At 36.4% G+C, this 21,394-nt stretch overlaps 1 pseudogene; it reads right to left on the bottom strand.

The window, feature by feature from the left end:
- LOC119244747 (armadillo repeat-containing protein 3-like) overlaps window positions 1–21,394 on the bottom strand; it is a 156,328-nt pseudogene that overhangs the window by 53,733 nt on the left and 81,201 nt on the right.

Here is a 21,394-nt window from a genome sequence, read left to right as displayed (position 1 = left end):
TTTATTGAGATTTGATTCACATTCAATTAGTAATATTATTTATGAGAACAATTTGCTAAGTATTGATATGTTTTGACACCATGAAATCACCACCATTTATAAGATAACATTACCTAATACTCCCAAAAGTGTCCTTTTGACATTTTGTAACTCTCCATTTCCATAAATTACTCTGCATTTCCTATAACTTTATAATAGAATAATGAGTATGCAATGTGTAGTCACTATTAATTCATTTTGTTCACTCACTCTTACATTGTAAATTAATCTTTCATCGGACTGAAGTGCGTATTTATTTCATATGGATCTCTCATTCTTCAAGAACTGCTTCTTGAAAGGTCTGTTTTTCCTACACTGAATTGCTTTTATACTTTTTGAAAAAGTTGTCACCATATATGTGGGTCTCTGTTCTATTCCTTTGACTTGTTTATCTTTGTGCTAATAACAATATATTATCGTACTTGAAAAAACAGTTTTGAATCTGATAATGCAAACTCTTCAGCTTTGTTATTTTTCAAAGTTGTTTTGACTGACTTAGAATATTTGCATTCCTATGCATATAATAAATTGAATAATTTTCCTATTTCTAAAAAAAAAACTTGCTAAAACTTTGGTAGTAATTGCACTGAACCCACGATCAATTTGGGGAGAAATGATATCCTTACAACTGACATCTTCTACTGCACGAACACAGCATCTATTCCCATTCATTTAGAATTTAATTTCTTCCAGAAATATTTTATAATTTTTAATATGTAGGTCTTTTATATATTTTGTCACATTTACTCTACATATTTCAAATATTTTGGTGCTATCATATTTCATGTCTTTTTCTAAGCTACCAGAATTTCTACATTGCTAGTATGTAGAAAAGCTATTGACTTTTGAATTTTGATTTTGTGTCCTGCAATTTTGCTCATTTATTAGTTCTAGTACCTTTCTATAGATTCAATAGAAATATATATGTATATATAAATAGCATGTAATTTTTAAAAGTCAACTGGAGATACTTGTACTTCTTTTTTAATCTTCATGCATTTTTATAAATTTTTCTTTCCTGATTACATTGACTAGACCCTTCTATACAATGCTGAAGAAAAGTAGTAAAAGCAGACACTCTTCTTGCTCCTAATCTGAGGTGGAAAGCATTCAGTCTTTCACCACTAAATATCAGATCATGTAGCCAGAAGTATTTCATAAATACCTGCTATTGTATGGTAGAAGTTTGTGTCTACTCTTACTTTGCTGAAATATTTTTTCAGGAGTGGGTGTTAGATTTGATAAAATATAGTTTTATATTTATTGAAATGATATGATTTTTCTTTCAAAATATGGAGTACTAATTTCTAGTACTGTTGTTACAAATTGCCACAAGTTTAATAACTTTAAATATAAATTTGTTATCTTATATAAAGCCATATATAAAACAGAGATTTGTTATCTATGATCTGAAAGTCAGAAGTCTGAAATAGGTCTCGATAAGTGTTGTCAAGGCTATGTTTCTTGAAGCTCCAGGGGAGAATTCATTTCCTTTTCTGTATCTGTGAGCAAGATACATTATTTTCAGGTAGTGCATTAAATGATAGCCTGGTTTTCAGAAAGAATTTATCTGACAATAAGTAAGTTAATAACTAGGGAGAAAAGTATCCATTATGTAGTAAAGATTTTAAGAAATTAATGAAATAGAAAGATAAACTGAAAAAATCCAAACCTTTCAAAGCAAATCTATAAATTGCTTCACATGCTTTTGCCAAAATTTCTTCTTCTGGAGAATTAAGCATTAATACAACAGTTGCTAAATTTTTGCTTTCAATTATTAATGGATCAAACTGAAATGCAGAAAGAAAATATAAGACTCATCTTTGAACATTAAACTCACTTAAAAATGAATGTTGTTTTCAAAGTTAAAGAGAATATAATCTTATAAAACAGATGTGGTTACTTCCCACTAAGTTTATTGTCAGGCTTTTATTTTAAAACTACTGATAGACAATTCTTAACATAGGTGGCTTTGGATTTCCTGGAGTACGGCATGAAAAGGAAAGAATTTTGGGGTCTAATTGCTCCAGTCTCAATTTAATCATATGGAATCAAACACTTAAGCTGCGAGAATTTCAGCTTCTCTTTCTGTACAACGGGTTTAAAATAACTATCTCAACACATAGAGGGGAGCACTGAAGATCACATACATGTATATTACTTAGCACACTCTAGCCATGTGACACCTCTCAGGAGTTACCACCGGGTCCTATCTGCATATCTTACTGCACTACTATAGTTAGTAGCTTCCAAATTTGTCTTCCAGTTTTCACTCTCCTTCCACATTGATTTTTTAAATACAAATCAGATGTTACTAGTCCTCTACAGCAGGCCCTTGCACAACATTGTCTCTTTCAATATTGTTGTAACATTGGTGAGAAAAATAAAAATCAATCCCCTGAGGGGTCAATGTGTGCTGTGGAATGTTCATGTGGTCCCAATATCCATGTGGGTTTTCTCTGGGTAGTTCCATTTCTTCCCATCCCAAAGATCCACTGAGATCCATTGGCTTGTATAAACCATCTCAGTCTGAGTAAAAATAGGTGTTGGTGAGACTGACCTCATGATGGAATTGCTTTCTGCTCGGGATTGGGTCCCACCTTGCATCCCAGATGCAATCCCTGAAACTGAACTAGAATAAGTGAGTTGGAAAACGAATGAAGACAATCTATCCTCACAGGCCCTTTGAAACTCAACTGATCTTTGGAAAATCACTGTCTTAGACCATCTTTACTACTCAAGACAATTTACCTAGCATTCCTCTCCACCAACCCCTATTCAGAACAGATTTCCCTTTCCTTTTAGAAACTTACTTCACACCTCTAACATTTCAATATTTCTAAAGCTGATTTTACAAGCATGTGAATACATACATCTTGTTGAAGAATAGGAATGTCAGGATCTCAGCAAAAATTCTCAAAGTAGCAAAGGACATGAAAGTACATGTAAACAAAACTATAGTAACTATCCCTTTATTCTCCTTCAACAGTTTAGAAAACTCCAGTGTTTTACCAAAACTTCACCTTTTCAAAAGGTGATATGGAGTAGGAGGGACTTAAAGGGAAGAATGAGACTGTGAGAGTTGTCAAAGCAGGAGAAATATCAATGTTTGGCAGAGAAAGAAGAAACTTGGCAGGACATTTGTTTCTCCTACAGAGCCTACAGCATTTTAGTAATATTTTATTTAAAAAGGCACTGAGAATAAAATAATAGCTATCACAGAATGCCACATGACTAAATAAATAATACTGAGCTATAATTACATATTCCATCTGCTCTTCCTGATCACAGTAAGACACCAACAAGCTCGTTGTGAAAGTATAATGTCAGTCTTTACAAAATAAACAATCAAAATTATTTACAAAAAGAATGAAAAAATGAAGCATTTTGGGTAAGTTTTGAATTTTTAAATGCTGTCAATTAGAGAAGCTATAGACTTAGATATCTTTATATCTCTAAGAAAATAAGACTTCTAGAATAGTGTTGTCCAATAGAACTTAAAGGATGAAAATATTTGCATTCTGCATTATCCAATATGGCAGTCAGTCACAAGTCCCATTCAACTCTTAGGCACCTGAAATGTAATTAATACAACTAAGAAACTGATTTATTAATTTTATTTTCTAATTGTTAACTTCAATTAATATAACTTCAATGAGACTAAATGGGTTAAGTGCAAAACACTTAAGAAAATGACATCTAGTTTTCTTTCTTTACAAGCAGAATCAAAGTAACATTTTTTATAGAAAGGTGAATAAGCTGAAAATTAGTTATATGTTTTTGTATATTATTTATAAATTTATACCATATTTTATAAGTTCATGATGTTTTGTTTATCTGTGATGAAGGACCAAGATGGAAAAACAAGCTCCTATGATTTGTTACTACTAGAAAAACATTTATGTAGTTCGGGCAGTATGGGACAAGAGATATGACTGCTCAGAGACTGGTGAAGAACATCTGGGAGACATTTCACTCTTCCAAGGATCCAAGCTTGGTTACCCAGGTTGCTTTGATTCAGCGCTCACCAAGATTAGTTTCATATGTTACCAGGTGAGGGAGAGGAGGTGCTGATCAACATAAAATGCTCAATTAACTTGACATTTAATCAGAGCCAGGTCATAGTCTCTTGTGAATCTAGATATTGTGGATTTTCCCAGAAAAGATCACTTACTTCTGAAATATTAGGAAAATAAAATTTCTGTGCTACTAAATTTGAAGACCTGGTCACAAATCATAACAACCACACACCAGGTCTCTGGATACTTTTGTGGCAGCTGGTCTTCCAGAGCTGATCCTTGCTTCCATGGACAGTTCATACAATCTCCTATAGTTTTGTAGAATGAGGAAGAACATCCTCAACTAAGTCAATAGTAACAGCATTTACTAAGTTCTTACCTAGCGCCAGGCACTGTCCTAAGCATCTTACATTTACCTAACTTTGCTTCATCACTATGAGTGGATGTGACATGGATCTCATTACATCCACTGGGGTTTACAGAGATTAGCCAATTTATCTCAGATCATAGATGGTGGATAACGGAGTAAGGATTCAGACTTGGTAGAGTAACTCTGGAGACTATCGTATTTACTGAATAGCTCACCTTATACTAAACATGGTCTATGGTTTCTATTCCTGTTAGTAACTCTTTAAACATTCCATTGGAAGTTGAATTTTATTAAAGCATCAGCAACAATCTCTCAACCAGACATGGAAATGATTTGGGAAGGCAAAATGTAGCTGGACTGTTCACTCAAGAAATATCTTCCAAACATCTGGACATCTTAGCTAGTGTTCTCCTTCATGAGAAGAACAAACATGCACATAGCAATGTACATACTGGCAGTAAGAATATTTTTAAAAGCAGTGTTTTTTTTTTTATTTTAATCACATTACCGAACACTCTTCTTTCTGTCCCCCATTTTAATAGTAGTAGATGAAAGACTAGCAAAAATTAAAACCTTTGCAAACAATTTTTAAAAATATATAAGAAGCAAATCACCATTTAGTTGACGCTGAAAAATTTATGTTCTCAAAAAGTTATAAATTCCCTCTCAAATCTTTTTTTATTTGTAATTTGTACAATAAAACTTTCAGAGACTTTGAAGAAGTCTCAGAATAAATTCCACATTACTTTAAATTGTTGTATATTGTTTTGAAGTACTCAAGTTAAAAGATAGAAAAGCAACTAGATACTTGAGTACTACTCCAACAGATTTATTACAAAAAGACTGAGTAGGGGAAGTATGGCCAAACTCTTGAGAAAGATAATAACAAGAATTATTAGTAATTGTTAATATGCTTTTTTTGCCACTATGGCTATTGGTAACAGAAGAAATAAGCTACAGTTTTGTTAATGCTGGGATTGTAATTGTTTCTCAAGTCTATGACTGTGCCCGCCAAGGAATGGAATATGGAGGACAATACCAACAAGACATTATAAAATTGCAGAAAGTGTGCTACTAGACAGTTATATTGATTACTTAGCAGTAGTTAACTCTAATTTAAAAAAATTAAAATTAAAAAGTGTTTATCATCCTGCACTGAGTTCAGGAGCCAAATTTCTAGTAATAAGTTATCAATAATGCTATTTTGCTACAAAAAGAAAAGTAATACAAATAGAGGTGGCAATGAAAAACTAAGAGAATTTGCACCATTTTAGGAAATGCAAAGGTAAACAGCCAGACAAAAGAAACACTATCAGAAGACTGAACTGACTATCTCTACAGAGCTTCCCTAGACGTGGGCAGACAAGTGTTTTTGTAGCCTTTGTTCCCAAATCTTTGAAGGAGAATCATATGAGGTAGCTACTTAGGGTGTGTGTATGTGTGTGTGTGTCTAAAGGATTCCCAAAATAATATATCTTGTATACTGTTAACTATATGCCAAGCTCTGAGAAATTTCGTGCTGTTTTAATTCATACAACAAACAAAATGAGTTCAACAACACAAATCCCATTTTAGAGGTTAAGAAAAACTGAAATAACTTGGACAAATTTGCAGCTTTACCACCACAAGTCTGTAAGAGGCAGAGCTGTGACCAAGCTCACACGTGTAACCATCATGGCCCAGAGCTCTCAGGGAGATTCTGACACTCGGCTTAGGTTCCTTCAAGCTGCAAAGCCCTCTTAACGATATTCTTTTTTTCCCCATTCACATTTTATTTGATGAAAAGCATACCAAGTGTCTGTTTCAAAATAAAGTTCTGAAGTGAAAATTGTCCAAGGCCATTTTCTACTTGTAAAACAATTCTTCAGTAATTTTAAAGAATGAAGATAAAACCAAGCATTTAAGTGAGAGAGATGAGGCTCTGTGCTGTCAGGAAGGCATTACTCAAGCCTCTGGCATAAAAATGAGGAGTGTAGCAATCTGGAAAACACAGGACTATTGGTCATCTTCAGACAACTTTTATACTGCATATATATATATATACTGCAATATATATATCTGCATATATATATACTGCATATATATATACTGCATATATATATATATGCAGTACTATAGCACAACTTCCAATATTTTTGAAAACTCCCTTGGATAATTAACATTAATGAGAGACTGGTAAGTATAAATGTAAAGTATTTAAGAGAGTAATCAAAACTATTTATTGACTAGGCTTATAAACATGCCATCCACATAGTGGAAAAGCTAATAATTACCCCTTAATTGTGCTAATTCTGTAATGACAATGCTGTAAATTTGTGTTTATTTAATGTTAGATTTCTCTGAGTAATGTTATCATTACTCAGACTTTGGATTCTGCCACCATACACTCATGAACATACTGGTACATGCCAAACTGTTTGAAAAACTTATTTAAAAAAAAAAAAAATTGTTGATGGCAACTAGCATTCAAATCAGAAACTTACCACATCCTTATGAGGAGGTTCTGCTTCTTTCTTTATCTTTTTACCCATTCTGGAAAGAGATGCAGTCAGTGGTTAAAGTGTCCCTTCTACATTTTACATACATACACTTTCTTGGCCACCTATGTCCTCAGGAGGAGATTAATTTCTTCCTTTAAAGTTTACCTAAAAATACACAATAAGAAAATGTGTAGAATTTATTGAACTTGAACAAATATATTACCTACATCCCTATTTCAAACTCTACAATTTTTTAAACTCTGAAATTGCTGGATATTAGTCCTAGCTTCCAGTTTGAAAAGAGGAAATATATTACTAATATAACTTTTACTCACATAATAAAAATAGTCTATAGATTTATGTAGGGCTTGGGAGACAAAAATTCAAATGACTTATGAGATCTGCAAGAATGTTTTGTTACCAAAGCAGGATTTTTGTGTTCTTTCTTGCACTGATCTATCCCATGAACAGCGTTTGCTACATGACAGGTATTCGGTATTTATAAAAGTCATTATCTCTGTATTCCCTGAAAGTAGGGATGTCTGAATTTGGTACCCAAGATCTACCAGCTCCACATTAACATTTGTGTCATTTCCCCTACCTGCAGGGCAGTTAAATATCAAGATCTTTGAGGGACCAGGCAAGCTCACTCTATGTTGCACTACTTCACACTATATAGAATATGTTAAAGGGCACCCAAATCCCTCAATAAATATGATCTCCATCATAAAAATTTTTGGAATTTTGCATGTAAAATTACCTACCAATCAGTTTGAACATTTGAAAATTGCTGCAAAATGAGAAAATTATTTTCAAATGTAATGAAATTTTAATATTAAAACTTCGAACATAACATAATTTTCCATTTTCATATTTTGAACCATTTTTTTTCCATCAAATCTCAACATCATAAATAGCTGTTTGCAAAGCACAGGCCCTAGAACTTGTACCTGTATTGTTTCAAGCAAACACACAGAAACTATTCTGGACAAATTAAACCTATTCTTTAATTCATTGGAATGGGCAAAAGAATTCCGTAGCTCTTTCTAACCAGTTCCAAGATATAACAGCCTTTGATTTGCAAAGGAATTCCTAACGAATCATATTTAAGAACCAATTAAATTATACTAGCATAAGCTGCTTAAATCATCTGATTTTCAGTCAAACTTAGTTCAGGGAAGTGGGTTTTCAGTAATTGCATGCTGAAGGCTATAAAGGATGAAAGCTTTAACATAGAGGACTATGGTGATGGAAATGTGGAAATGGTCACAGGCACTGCTGTGCGGTAGTAAGTGCTTAGCTTGTATCTTTATTAGCATATTGGATACAATAATTAATTGGGGAGAAAATTTATAGCTGACATCGGTTGAGGCAGTGAGCTTCAGAAATGACCCTAAGGATTTAAAGAAAACTTTACAAATTCAACATTTCACTTAAAACCAACATGCTACAACTAAGTCACCTTATATTATTCTTTGAAGATTAGTTTTCCTTTAAAGCCAAAGAAATGTCAAATTAAGAAAATAATTTCTTTTAACTTTTTGAAGAAAATTAACCCTGTTTACCTTGACTATTTTATACCATTGATTTTTTTCTAAAATATACATAAAATCAACCATTTTAACATGATTAGGTATATAGTTGTGTCTAATGTCCAATTATATGGGTAATGAATTATAGAAAATTCCAAAGAGAAGGGTACATGGAATAAAAAATAAAAAAACAGAAATACAGGGAAATCAGGACTACTTCAAAATAGATCCTTATGTATGTGCTTTCTAAATTTTACAATCTCACCTGTGTTTCTATCCCCTATTCTCAACTTCCCATCCTGGGACCATTTTCTACTAAATTCTTAAATTAATGGACTAGTTCATGAAATCTCAGTCTCCATTTATTGATGTAATCATCTCCAGTGGGCAAGCATATTATGTCATTTAATATGATATTTTAACATCCTCTAGATAATCAACCTCCTGTTGTTGAGCATGTTTTCAATTTTCTGGAATCATAGACAAGTCTACAATGAACAAACACCCTTATCCATAAAATTTTCACCCTCATAGGCATTTGTTTCTTTAAGATAAATCCCAAGTTAGTGAAATAACTGGGTTAAAATGTATGAACTTCATGGCATTGTGTATGGAAACTTATCTGATTTAAATTTGCATTTTCTGGATTATTGGAGAGGAGTCATCACCTTTTTTCATGAATTTAACAATTTCATATTTCTTTGTGAACTTTCAGTGTACATGTTTTTTAATGTTTCTAGTGGGGGAGACTATTTTGAAGAGATTTTAAGGAGAGGAGGGCTAGAACAAATGGGAAGCCATTTCTTGAATTGCTCACAGTCAAGCAACAGAATCTTTGGCTCTCAGATCCCTCCAAGGCCTCAGAGTTAAATGAGAGGTGGCCGGAAAAATATTCAGTTGTACAAAAAAACTAAAGCCTTTCTTTTTAAATGAAACTAGTTATAATATCACATTTCTATAAAGCTATTAAAAACGGGAAGCATTCCCAGGAAGCTTCATAAAAGTCCATCGCCCTCTACATCTGAAATGGATTTGTATTTAATTTTGTTGGAATGTTTTGAAAATTGCATAATTACTAGTCATAAAACTATATTGTTTACTGTATTTTTTCATTATAATAGTCTCCTATTTGAGGAGACATTAGGCAAACTTTTATGGGCCTAACCAAAAAAATAAATGGAGGTGGTTGGGATGCTTGTGAAACCCGCTGTGACTGCTGTCTAACACTGTGGACTGACAACCCCTAACAAGAAGTTCCTTCTCTTCCTTCTCTCAGTTGTTCTGAAGCTCCCTTCAGTGGGGCACCTTCTCGTTCCCCGGATTTTGCTGGAGCCTCTACCCTGGGCTTCTCCAAACCAGGATAGACAGGCAGCCTCCAGCCTGCCTTTACCTGCCAGAAGGTGCAGCCAATCAACTGCTCCTTAGAACTCACCAGCTGCACCTGAAGCTGCCTAAGCGAGGCTCCCAGACCACTGTTTTCCGTGGTTGCTAGGTAACACCAGGGCATGCCAGTTTATGACATAGGGTGCCGACTAGGAATCATGGCTTGTGCTCTGTGTTCATAGTGGTCGCTATGGGGAAAGAACAATGTGGATCCTCTGTTCTCTGAGTTCTGTGCTTTGGGGCAGGATAGACATTTGGACTTCTCTTCCTAACTGTTGAAGGCCAGGCCAGGTGAACACCATCCACCAGCTGACACCGCAGCTTCAGCAGAGGACTGGCTGTGGAGTCACACGCTGTGATGCTACTGTATTCTTCCAAAGACTGGCCTCAGCAACAACCTCTGTGCAAATGACTTCCAAATTGCCACTTCCTGCCCAGACTCCCCTAAGCTGCCACCTGCATTGCCAACTTCCTATGCACTAGGGTGTGCAGTCTTTCCCAAGGACATACCATTTCCTTTCAAAGAACCACTTTCTCCTTTCTGCCAAGCCCCCAACTCCAATCATTTTGTCCCCTGTTTACTCCCTCTCTTAAATCCTTACTGATATCCCAGCCCAGGTCTTCATCTTTGATAGTCTGATGGCTTTGGGTTCTCTCTTCACTTTCTGTATAACACAGATAACCCTTCCAAAAATTACAGCTCTAGTTACTTCTCTCCCCTCTCTAAACTTCAGAGGTTTCATGGTATTCAAAGCTCTCTGCCCCATGCCCATTCCATTTGTGCATCTCTCTACCACCACACAAGGCCCAGCCAAACTTACTGGATCCCAATTTTTTCCATATTTTCCTTTGATTTTTGCTCACTTTGTTCCTTCATCCTGTCATCTATTCAACAACTATCATCTCTTATTTATCAGGTCATGTGCGAGTTTAAGAGGAATAGTGAGGATAACCTCTGAGCCAGTGAGTGGGCAGCACTCATAGCCCACTGGGTGTTGGACTCCACCCCCTGTGTTCCAGGCTCCACCTACTGATCAGGGGCTGATGGGAAACAGGGGTAGGGGTGAAATTGAACTGCAAGTGTTTTGGCAGTTTTAAGGCTGTGGGAAGACAGCCCTTAAACTGGAAGAGAAACAGTAGCAACCTGCCAGTATTGGGTAGTGATCAAAGTCAACCTGATGGCAAAAGATGGGCCTGTTTAGACTCCACCCTCTGATGTCAACTTTATGGTAGAGGTGGAGTTTTCAAGCTTTTCAAGCTCCACCTTCTGAATGGGGGCTGATAGGAAATAAGAGCAGAGCTGAGGCTTTGGGCAGTTATATTACAGAGGCTTCAGGCAATTAAAACTGCTGAGCTTTTAGTCAGTTAAGCTGCTGGGGCATACGGGCAGTTAAAACTGCTGAGGCTTTTTTGGTAGTTAAAACCACTGAGTTTTGAGGTGGTTAAGCTGCTAGGGCTTTTGGCACCTAAATCACTGGTGAAGGGGAGAGTCTTTGGAGACGACACCAGTTGCCATGATTGGCTTTGGCATGGACTTTAGTCTGTTCAGCAGACACTAGATACAGCCTCTACTTGGATTGTTAAACTCTAAGCTTATTGCTTTCTGTCTCTGAATTACTAAGTATAATTAGAATTAGGTCACCCATCCTACATCCCATAGTCTTTTTGTCCACTACACTGTGCTGTAACAGTAGGCATTTGTTGTGTCAAACTGTAACCACTAGATACTTCTTTATAGGAAACAAGTGAGACATCCTTTTAAAAAGTAAGTAGATATTCATTATTTTCAAATTCAGCCAGGTCAAACAACCATGTCTGGTTGCTACCCATTTTGTCACTTGAAATTCCATTGCAGACAACAAATAGATTCTAGATAGCAGGGAATCAGAGATTTATAGCATTGTTGTGAGAGATCAAGCAACAGACTCTAGGCTGAACTTTCAGAATTATTCACAATCACCGAAACATAACAACAACCTATTACGTGTCCACCAGGAAATAAAGAAAATGTGTAACTATGTGTGTGGGATAGTTTCAGTCACAAAAAGAAGGAAATCCTGCCATTTATGACAAAATGGATGGAACAAGAGAACACTGTGCTAAGTGAAATAAGTCAGAGGATGGCAAATACTATTTGGTCTCACATTTGGAGTCTACAATCATCAAACTTATAGATACAGAATAGAATGATGGTTTCCAGGGACTTGGGAACCAAGGAAAATACTGGCCATAGAGTGCAAACTTTTAGCTATAAAATGAATAAGTTCTAGTAATCTCAGGTACAACATCGTGCCTAGCGTTAACAATGCTGTATATTATATTTAAAAGTTGCTATCAGAGTAGTGTTTTAACATTCTCATTATAACAGCTAAAACAACAACAAAATGGTAAGTATGTGAGGGATGTGCTAACCTTATTGTGGCAATCATTTCACACTATGTATTGCATCAAATCATCACACTGTACACCTTATTCTTGCTCAATGTAGTATGTCAATTGCATAAAGGTAAAGCTCAGTAGAAAAAATCCTGCAGAAATGACTGACCAAGAAAGCCAAGAAATCATAAAGTTTAAGCCACTTCTGTGCAAAATAGTGAGAATTATCTCAAATAGCATTTATATTCTCCATTAATTCTTTTCCTCCTTAGCCTAATTTATTTTTGTCTTGAAAAAATGGTCAAGTGAAGCAACAGTGCCTAGTAAATTAGGCCAGCTCCATGTCATAAGGCTTACATCTTAAAAAGATCTGATTTTGTTAAAGCATCTACAAACACAAAAAATAAAATTCTTTTATGTAATCAGTTATACCCATGTGAGATAAAGCTCAGTTTCATAGCTAAAGTCAAGTCATGCATACCACTGCAGAATAATTCAATTTATCTCATCAGCCTACATAAAAATTTTCTATGTTTAAGACCAATAAGACATAGAAAAGACATCACTTTTGAAAAGTACTATTAGTATATGCATTTATGACATTTGAGGTGACATAGAAATAGCACTGATCTGGAAGATAGTTCAATCAAAAAATGATTGATGAGTCAATGCAAATTATAAAGTGTTCCCAGTGAATAGATTTAGTTAGACTACTTAAAGAGCAATGCTTTGGGAAAATATTATTTGTTCTGCAAAGAAGTACAAAAACAAAGTCCCTGCAATAAGATATTGAAAGTGCTAAACAAATAAGATATATTTGGAACAAGGTTTAAATAAGGAATCAAGGTTTTGATGCTTTAATGTAGATTAAAGGGCTTACATAGTTTGTTCCCAAAACTGTATCAACGAAAGAACTGTTTTAATTACAGAGAAATGTTGGTGCAAAGATTTTCCCATGGATTTGTGTCCAACATTAAATGGTATTCTTAAATTGATGAATCCAAGCCTATGTAGTCATACCTGTTTAGAGCTTTATGCAAAGAATTAAGATCAGGAAAAACATTCTCTGCTGGTTTATACCAAAGAGATGGCCAAGGAAGATTTTTGTAAGAATTTTTGAGCTAAAAGAATTGACATTTGTGTAGGTTAAATAATTCTTGTTTTGTAGATTTGAAGGTTGGTTTATTGGCTAAAAAATAAATGTATCTAATATTGTGAATATCTTTATGAACACAGCCCAAGACTGGAAGGATCACATAAGATACTATAATGTGTACAGAAAGGATTCAAAATCCATTCCTTATCACAGAACACTTTAATGTTGCATTTGTCAAGGAGTTATTATATTTTAAAAATGGTAAACCTATGAAGTAAGATATTCAAAGATCAAGGATCAAATTATTAGATAAAGGACAAGAAAGCAGTTTTCATTCAATGCAGAAAAAAAATTGTAATCTGCTATTTACCATCATCACTTGTGTAAATATATAGTTTCTGACCCAGGTAACCACGAGGTATATTATATTGAAGATTTTGATCAGGAATTACATTTGGCAGTTTTGAAGTGTACATCAGGGGTGTGCGTGTGTGTGTGTGTGTGTGTATTTTGCAAAAGCAAGCTCAATATTTTCATTTAAAGATGTAACATTATAAAAAAAATAAAAATAAAAAATAAAGATATAACATTATGGGCCTCCACTGGTGGCGCAGCGGTTGAGCGCTGGGCTGCAAAGCTGCCCACAGCCTCTGCAGCGCCGGTTTGATCCCCAGCCACTGGCGAGGGTCCCACATGGCACGACAGACCTCTCCTACCGTGCCCGCTGCTCCCCTCAGCAGTGTATTTTGTCACTCTGCCTGTTCTGTTTCCCGCTCTGGCTCTGGTGAATTCTCTCACCCTCCCATGCTTCTGACTGTACCCAGTGCTTGTATGAAAAATAAATCTTAAAAAAAAAAAAAGACCTAGATTTAAAAAAAAAAGTAACATTTGTAAATTTTTTACAAATGTGGTATTTAATATAGTTCTGTAGTTCATTATTATAAATATGTAGTACAAAGAAAATGTGATCATTTTTAAACCAAGTGCCAATATTGACTCCTCCCAAATCCCCTCAGTTCATCGCTATGTAATTTAAAAATATTATCGTTTTCTGTATGTGTCATGATGTGGAAAAGTTTGATCTAAAGCCTTACTGACCATTGGAAGCTCTGTATTGGATCTCTGGACTTTATCCCGTGTACTATAAATTGGTGCTATTTTTCTCAATAGAAGATTGGGAAACATAGAATTCAAGGAGACACCATTCATACCATGATATATGTGAAGCGCGAAAACCAGGAACAAGACAGGGATGTCCTTTCTCATCATGCTTGTTCAACATAGTACTGGAAGTCCTAAACAAAGCAATGTTGGTGGGAGGGAGGGAAGGAGGGAAGGAGGAAATAGGAAATACAAATACAGAGGAAGAAGGAAATACAAATCATAATTTGATTTTACCCATATATGCACAGTTCATCAAATGTGTCTATTAAATAGTTTTATATAGAGATATATAACGAGAAATTCCCACTTCCCCTAAGTCAGTATACTTCCTTTCTTGTTATTAGGATATCAGAACAGCAAATTAGCTATCAGAACACTGTGAATACAAACTAGGACTACAGGAGTTGAGAAATCGGATGGATTTTCCTACCCCTCCACAGACAACACTTTTTTTGCATCTGAATTATTGGTGACTTCCAGAAAGAGCATCTTTCTTCCCTGGATCCTATTACAGTCTATGTCATTATTTTCATGTCTGGGAGACATGCTATTTTCATGAATCATCCATAATTACTATAGTGTTAGAAGCTAAGTTACTATCAACTCTCCCCTAGTAACAACTCTCCCCTGGGAGTCTTACTTAGCATAACACATTTCATTTGGTTCAGTAGATACATATCACAAAAATGTTTTTGAAAGAAATTTTTGAAATCTAATTACAATTTAAGAAAATTAAGAGAGGTTGCTAATTATAGAAATCTGAGGATGAGTATATTTATATAGAAAATTGAAGAGTCCTTCAGTTTAAAAAAGCAATTATCTATTATTTATCTACTTTGTAGATCTAAATTTGTATAGAGTAAAGGGGTACATCCACAAATTAGATAATTTATCATAATAAGTTTCTCTTAATATCTTCTTTGAATTCCTTTCCATTCAAATTGAATTAGTCATACAGTTGAGTGCTATAAATCACTTGAAATGGGTTTAAAATAAATAATCAAAATGTACAAGTTCTGTTTATAACATTCAATTCAATCTTAGCAATGTAAGGGAACTGACAAAACAGTATGGTAACCTTTCCTCTTTTGTAGAGCTTAAACAGACAGTTTGCCTACATGTACTGTACATCACTGCTATTTTTCTCAACAGAATTTGGGGAATATGGAATTCAAGGGGACACCATTCATACCATGACATGTGTGAAGCACTAAAACCAGGAGCAAGACAAGGATGCCCTCTCTCATCAAGCCCATTCAACATAGTACTGGAAGTCCTAGGCAGGGCAATATTGGTGGAAGGAAGGGAGGGAGAAAGGGAAGGAGAGAGGGAGGAAAAACAAATCCTAAAGTAAGAACTGGCCACAACAAAGACCAGGCATGTGATTAGAGGGTTGGGATCGGGTGGTATTAGCCTGATCCAAGAAAGGGAAAGTGCTGGAGATTGAGTTTAACCCTGTGACCATGACACAATCAATCATGGCTATTTAATGACACCAAAGTTTTGGATAAGGTTCTTAGGTTGACAACACTGCATGTGTTATTGCCCCATATAGACACCAAAATAATAACATACAGAAACTTCAAATTTGGAGCCTCTGATTTGTATCCTTTACTGTAACAAAATTGTGATCTTGAAGACAGTGCTTTTCTGAATTTTGTGAATCATTTATCTAGTTGCCAAACCTAAGGGGAGGGGGAGCAGTGGAGATCCCAGAATTTATAGCCAACTGAATTATCCCTGGGGGCCCCCAAACTTATAGCTGGTTTCAGAAGTCTTAGGCAGACTTGGAAGTCTGGAAGACTGTGCTTCATCTTGAACTGAAGTAGATGAATTTGATGAGCAGAAGCTAGAGTCAGCAGGATGTGGTAACTGATTGGAAATTGGATGTGGAAGCTGTCATGGATTACTTCAGTGGCTTAGATCACTATATCCTGACTCTTTTTCTCCCCTGAGCCTCTCTGTTCATTGATTTCCTTCGAGTTCTAGTGGGACCAATGAGAGATTTTTCTTTCTTTTATTCTTCTAGCCAGCATTCAATGGGTATTTACTATGTACCCAGCAGGATACTAACACTGGCCACTTATTGTTTTCATGGTGCTATACGGGTGCAAGAGTAGTCATCCTGTACCACTTGGGTTCTTCTCTGACTGGATGAGTAATCAAAATAGCATCAGACTCATCAGTAAAGAAAAAATCAATTTAATAACATGTATGAAGAATTTACATGGTTGTCCATTCTAAAGAAAAATGGCTATCCATCCTGTATTCAGGGTCTGAGGCATCAAGAAGGGGAGACTTCACATGACAGATAAGACAATTACCTCTTCCTTATTCTGAGAGTAAAGATAAGATTCTTAGTAGAGATGCTTACTAATAAACCTACAACTGAATGTGACCTCCTCACTGAGGACACTCTCTAGGTCATAAAAGAGGGAACAGCAATTGTTTCTCTGATTAAAGAAGCTTAGGACATGATAATCTCTTCTCCAATTTGAGAAGAGTGAAGGATTTAGGTAAGGAGAAATGCTTTTCTGCAGCCCCAAGGGATTTCATTGATCTTAGGTCAAAATACTCTGTATGCCAGAACAGGGTCTCTTGAGGACACCAGTTCTGACACACTGGGTGGTCTGTCTGGGTATCTGCAACCCCTTCAAGACCAACAAAAAGGTAAATACAGATTAACTGCCCATGTAAATAGTGAGAATACATAAGAGTGGGCTTGATCTACTCAAAGGGATCAAGAAAATCTTCCTGGTAGTAAAAGATCATTTTAGGCTGAGGGACCACAACATGTGAAGTCTTGAAGGCAGGGAGAAGTACATCACATTGGAAGAAACTGAAAGGGGCTACACACATTGGTTTGGTAGGATAAAGTGAAGTGAACAGAGGTGGGGAAGGAGAGAATCATTAGCTCATGGTGCATGCTGTTGAGTATTTTGGAATTTATTCCTACAGAAGCAGGAAGCCTTTAAAAGGGTTTCAAGCAAGACTATTACATTTTGTTTTTAATGAGGAACCCCTACACCCAATACAGGGACATGACTGGTATAAGATATTCTTATAGCCAGATGATGATAGTAGTTAAGGGTGGTGGACAGAAATGGATGGATTTAAGACAAGAAGGAGAGAGAATGAAGAGGATTTGGTGACTGATTGGTCATCGGACATTGGAGCAGTGATGTGAGAAGTGTCATAGATGACTTCCAAGTGTCACACTTGGGCATCCGGGGCCATGGTGGTGCCATTCACAGAGGCAGAGAATATTGGACCAGGATAGGTTTGTTAGGGAAACATCTCAAATTCAGCTGGACTTTCTGAATTTGATTTACCAGTAAAGCATGTGTTTGGAGATGTCTGCTATAAACCCTACCAATGGGTCTGCATCTCAGATGAAAGATGTCAGCATATATCCAGATCTAGGAGTTGCTATCTAGAAGGTGTCTGAATTCATGACAGTGATAGGCTAATCCACAGAAAATATGCACAAAAAGACATCCTAGTCCATGTTTGGTTATGTACTCTACTTAAACATATCAACCCTTTAGAGCTTCATCCAGAGGCAAGGCTAGGCTGGAGTACAATATAGCTAGAAGAAACAGAGAAGCTAGAAACTCATGGTTTCTTTTATATGTGGCCACAATCTTTCTCTCTTTTTCTCCTTCCTCCTCAAGCTGTATGTTAGGAAGGGCTGTAATGGAAATGGGTGGGTTTTGAACATTGTTGGGGGTTATATGGAGATCATATTCCCACTGCTATTTAAAGCTACCTTCACAGGGCCTCCCCGGTGGCGCAGCGGTTGAGCGCTGGGTTGCGAAGCCTCTGCGGCCTCTGCGGCGCCGGTTCGATCCCCGGCTACTCCCCGGCCACCACAGGAGGGTCCCACATGGCGCGCAGACCTCTCCTGCCGCCCGCTGCTCCCCTCAGCAGTGTACTTTGGTCCTTCTGCCTGCTCTGCTCCCCGCTCTGGCTCTGGTGAATTCTCTCACCCTCCCGCGCTTCTGACTGTACCCAGTGCATGTATAAACAAACAAACAAATAAATAAATAAATAAAAACTCATGCCTCATTAAAAAAAAAAAAAAAAAAAAAAAAAATAAAGCTACCTTCACAGAGTTAGATTTCCATTCCTCCTGCTAAATACAAGCTAACACTGGCCTTTCTGTTTAATCCCTAACTCAAAAATTCTGAGTTACTGAAATGCAGATTAATACAGCCTTACTGTATTCAAGAAGATTTTTTTTTTAATTTAAAAAATAGATATGGTCATTTACAGTAAATCCAAGTGAGGTAAACCAGACAAAGAAATGCAAATACTGCAAAGTATCAGCTATATGTGGAATCTAAAAAGGTATAACTCATAGAAACAAAAAGGAGAAGAACAGTGGTCAGGGGTTAAGGGAAGCAGAAATAGGAGAAACTGGTGAAAGGATATAAACTTTCAACTATGAGATAAATAAAATCTGGGAGTCTTAACTACAATGTGGGAACTATAGTTGATATTATATAATTGAAATTTGTTAAGGGTTGTGTAATTAGCTAAATGGAGAGAAGTCCTTTCACTATATACGTATATCAAATCACCATGATGAATACTTTAAAAATCAGTCTTGTCACTTATATCTCAATTAAGCTGAAATTTTTTTAATTCATAATTTGGATTTTTGTGGTTTTCTTTTCTAGTGGTCAAGGGAAACTACTTTGCCCATAAATATTAAGATTATATGAATCTGGCCTCCCCGGTGGCGCAGCGGTTGAGCGCTGGGTTGCGAAGCTGCCCGCGGCCTCTGCGGCACCGGTTCGATCCCCGGCTGCTCCCCGGCCACCAGAGGAGGGTCCCACATGGCGCGCAGACCTCTCCTGCCGCCCGCTGCTCCCCTCAGCAGTGTCCTTCGGTCCTTCTGCCTGCTCTGCTCCCCGCTCTGGCTCTGGTGAATTCTCTCACCCTCCCACGCTTCTGACTGTACCCAGTGCTTGTATAAATAAATAAATAAATCTTAAAAAAAAAAAAAAAAATCACTGAAGCAAAACATAGGTTTAAAAAAAAAAAAAAGATTATATGAATCGATTTTATTTTTGAATATTCTAATACCATTATTAAATCAAGCAGTTTCCCAGAGGTACTCAGTTAAGCAATCACCTTTCCAAAAGTCTCATGGGGAAATAGAAAGATTCAACCCATTGATTCAGCTGGTATTGCTAGCCGATTTCCCAGCCAAGCCCTGAGACTCTATGATGACATGAATTTTCATCATATTCTGATACAATAGGGGCTAAATCTTATTTTATAAAATGGAACAAATGATTTAACATGGAATCTAAGCCTCAACCCTCAACATCAATATTATAAGATGATTTCACTCTCTTCAGAATGGGATATAACAAAATAGCCACTAAACTCTGGGAAAACTGGGTTTTTTAGTTCATATAATTTTCTGTGTTTAACAACTTAGCATAGCTATATGGCCAACCAGATCCCTTTATGACCTTTATTTGTCATATGTTTTTTTTTTCTTTTTTTCTTTTTTTTTTCTGGGGCCCTGGCCCGCGGCTGGGGAATGAACAGGCACTGCAGAGGCTGCGGGCAGCCTCACAGCCCAGCGCTCAACCGCTGCGCCACCAAGGAAGGCCCTATTTGTTATGTGTTTTATAAGTATCCTAGACACTTTTCCCCATGAGGAAAATCACCCTAATGGGAAGGAAGGAAGGAAGGAGAGAGAGAGAGAAGAAGAGGGAGAGTGAGAAGAAAAGAGACAGAGAGAGAGACAGAGAGAGACAGAGAGACAGACAGTAGTCATCATCAGGCTCACAGCAGGAGCAAGCTTTTCTATTTTCTAGAAGAGCCATTTTGATTTGTGCTGTTGAATAGACTGCTCTCTGCGTAGGAAGGATCTTGAAGGCATGCAGCTCTCCATCCCAAGCAGAGGCTCCTAAAAAGAAGGCAGAACTGTGTAATATAATCTCCAACTTAGTCATGTCTGCTCCCTGTACCATGCTTACTCTCTCTCCGACCTTTCCTGTTCCCCTGTCCTGCTCTAAAAACCTTTATATCTTTCTATTTGTGAACTTCAGTGATAGATAGCCTTCCAATTTTTCTTTTTCGTTTTTTGGGTTTTCCTTTTTCGTTTTTTTTGCAAAATACATAAAATGCTTGGCTGTTAGCACCGTCTGTGCTAGTTATGTAAAAATATTTCTAGGCTATATCTGTAAACCCAGTTATTCGTGTGCCATGAGAAAAAGGATCAAACATGTTTACAGTCTTTATTACATCTCATGGAAGTTTATATCTGAGAATTATTTTCTTATAATTACCCTAGCCTCACACTGATGACCATGTGAAGAAAGAAAGCTGATTAAGAAGCTATTTGAATCTAAGTAACCCTATATTTGAAACTAAATAAAGACAGGACAAGTATAAATACACCCAATTTTTTTTTTAAGTATGAGTGACATCCTTCTTTTCCAAGCCTCTTTTCCTGCTCTGATCCTATGAGGGATTTTCAGATTTGTGAGAGTCCATTATCCAGGTTCATGGCCACAGATTGAAAATGCCCTCAATAAGAACGGGTTGCCTTTCACTGTTTCAGTAATAGGTTCTACCTGGTTATATAAGAAAATTGCCTTCAGGGAGGGAGGGCAAGGAAAGCTACATGTTGATATTTGTGATATAAAAGGAAAATCCAAGGATCATGAGGAAGCTATTGTGGTTCTATTAATGTTCCAATTCATCTTTTAGATTTTAGTTAATCAATTATGTGCTTCATGAAAAATCACCCAAATGCACTTGCTTGTGCATTTTCCTACATTTTATAGTTCAGTAAGAAGTACAAAAAATCCACTAATGTAGCTCATCTCTCAAAAGTTTGAGAAACAGATGACATCCAAGCCATGGTGAATTGACCTAGAGCTGTGTTGTCCAATAAGGTATTTTCTGGG

Source organism: Talpa occidentalis, unplaced genomic scaffold (assembly GCF_014898055.3).
Source record: "Talpa occidentalis isolate TD23 unplaced genomic scaffold, MPIMG_talOcc4v2.1 talOcc4.14, whole genome shotgun sequence".
NCBI classification, from domain to species: Eukaryota; Metazoa; Chordata; class Mammalia; order Eulipotyphla; family Talpidae; genus Talpa; species Talpa occidentalis.
Note: the sequence above shows the minus strand (reverse complement) of the source record. Positions and strands in the feature narration are given on the sequence as shown.